This window comes from Pyxicephalus adspersus, chromosome 12, assembly GCF_032062135.1.
Source record: "Pyxicephalus adspersus chromosome 12, UCB_Pads_2.0, whole genome shotgun sequence".
Classification (NCBI taxonomy): Eukaryota; Metazoa; Chordata; class Amphibia; order Anura; family Pyxicephalidae; genus Pyxicephalus; species Pyxicephalus adspersus.
This window is the reverse complement of record NC_092869.1, coordinates 18,425,594-18,428,134: the sequence shown is the minus strand read 5'-3', so window position 1 is coordinate 18,428,134 and position 2,541 is coordinate 18,425,594. Positions and strand designations below refer to the sequence as shown.

The 2,541-nt window shown below is 35.3% G+C and overlaps 1 protein-coding gene across 1 annotated transcript in view; it reads left to right on the top strand.

Annotated features, from left to right (window-relative positions):
* The first annotated feature begins 1,037 nt into the window (after positions 1 to 1,037).
* LOC140342505 (acyl-coenzyme A thioesterase THEM4-like) overlaps positions 1,038 to 2,541 on the top strand; it is an 82,182-nt gene continuing 80,678 nt past the window's right edge. Inside the window, exon 1 of the mRNA XM_072428714.1 lies at positions 1,038 to 1,092. The gene's annotated coding sequence lies outside the window, so the exon portion shown is untranslated. The remainder of the gene's footprint in view (positions 1,093 to 2,541) is intronic.

The following is a 2,541-nucleotide window of genomic DNA, read 5'->3' as shown; positions in this document are numbered from 1 at the left end:
TAGCTGCATCAATCTCCTCTAATCTTTTAAGATTCCATAATTCAAAGTGTCTTTGTGCTTGTAATAAGATTTCCTTAATTGGTATTTTCAATATGCATAATTCCTATTGATGTGAAGCAAAAACAAATGTGAGCTTTGTGACCCCTTATTTGATATTACTGGTCACCACTGTGTTTAAATCACACAACCAGACCTGGTCAGCTGAATTTTTTCTCTTGAGGAATCAATATGGTGCAGAGCAGCTGTATCAATCACGTTTAGTGTCTCTTGATAAGGTGTCCAGGGTCACTGTGCTCGGCACACTAGCCTGGACACCTTATCAAAAGACACTAAATGTGACAAAGTGTGGCTTCATACATTAGTATAAAGGGCTGCACATTATATTCAGTTAATGTAGTTTGCACTGCTTTAAAAGCTCCTTTACAAAAATTAATACTTTAACATTTGTGTTTCTTATGGCTTTCTCAAAAATACTTGTGCCACATTTGATATTTCACTTTTGTCAGCAAAAGATATAAAAGATCAGAGAAAACAAAACACATAAAAGGGATGATCAGCACAAAAAAGTGCCATTGTGTATATAGAACACGGAAATATTTAGGGGTTCTACTTTTGCCCTACGTTGCCTTTTTTGTCTGTGTTGCTGTTGGAGAATTATACTCATTACTGTGTGTTACAACACATTTTTCTGTATAGGAAATTAGTTCAAATCTCTCTAATAAAAGTCTTGATAGCAGTGAAAACAAGCCATATGTGCTTCATCTTCTCCACTCTATAAAAAAAAAAATTGGCTACCCACAATTTAGTTGTATATATTTTGTTTTACTGTGATATATAAAAAATATGTTGAAGCAAAAAAAAATCAAACAGAAAACCACCATATTACAAATACTGAACACATTCATGTGCTGTATGTCATTATAGCATTTATTTGACCCTCTCTACAAGCTGTAAATCTTCATCTTCTACTGTCAATCATCCTTAGTGCCTGATAAGAGCATGTAAAGAGATTTGCCACAATGTCAGGCCAACAATAATCCCACCCTTAAGTCTGTTACAAGTTTCTGTAAGGGCATCAACAACCACTTACAGGTGAGAGAAAATTAAATTACTATTTTTTATTTAGCAATACCTTTATACCTGTACCTGTATTTTTGATATGATGATAAATTGATGATGATAAATTAAAGAGTATTATCATTGCCTTGTTTTTAAATAGTAGACAGGGGCAAACTAGTGTTTCCCATGCTTTAACAAATTTACGTGAATCTTCTATTATTTTTTTTTTTTTAGGTTTTAGCTGGTTTCATTCTCTATTTCTGTCATTTCTTACTTGATTAGTTTGGTTAACATATTGCATAACAATATCCATACATTTTTAATGTATAGGAATTTTATACACTATGAACTATCATTACATGTATTACTCTTTTTACAACAACAGGTCTCAACAAAGACACTTAATGTATGTTTTTTCTTCCACGCACCCCCACCAGCCATTCTTAGTCATTTTTTGTCCAAGGCTTCCTGGAGAAGCAATTTAGCTTTGAAACTATTAAACATATTGCATCTTAAGGGGGGCTACACTAAGATCACCCCTACAAGTCCTGGGCTTAGAAACAACCTAGCTCTGTCTCTCTCCGTTGTTTATGCAACAGATACCCATTATGTAATTTTACTGTCTTTATCAAAATATCCAGAATAACACAGCATAAAGGGAAATAAAAAAAAATGTCATCAGTTTGCTCATAGTTACACAATTGAGGGTAGTCATAGACACATACCATATATAATAACAGGTAGACATACAATGAAGTTTGGTCAAAGGTTGAAACCATAGGTTTTCTAGTTTCCAAGGGTAGAATGGTTATATATAGATATGAGCGAATCTAAGCTGAAAAAGTATAATTCAAACTGAATTTCAGGAAAAATTCTATTTGCAACGAATGCAAATTTCCTCTCGCTTCGTAATAACAAATCGCAATTTTTCCTAAAATGGCGACTACACGTGTGAGGACATGGGGCAAGAAACTCTGGGAAGGCAGGATGACCCATAATGCCATGCATGCAGCCAATCAGCAGCCAGCTCTGTGATGTCACAGCCCTATAAATAGCCTCAGCCATCTTGGATTAAGTCATTTTACAGCGTTCTGAGTGCAGAGAGAGATGGTTGCAGGCGCTAGGGAGAATGAAAGGATAAACCTCATTGTGAGAAAAAAAACAGAAAAAACTATTTAAAAGTGCAGGGAAAGGATAGGGAGGAATCATTTCACAGCATCTTAGTGCAGGGAGAGACGTCAGAAGGTGCTGGGGACAGTGCTAGAAAATCGATTTACAAGTTCATGGAAAGATTATTTGGGGATCCAAATTGCCATTATACAGGTCTGTCATTCTAGCAATGTGTTCTTGTTATTGTGGTGCAAGTGCTTAGTTGAAAAGCCTTCAGTGGCTTAAATCTGTGGAAAAAGAAAAATATATACGCATCTCACTGTTGCAGTTATTTGTGGTGAAAGCGTTTAGTGGCCTATTTCAGTACAAAAA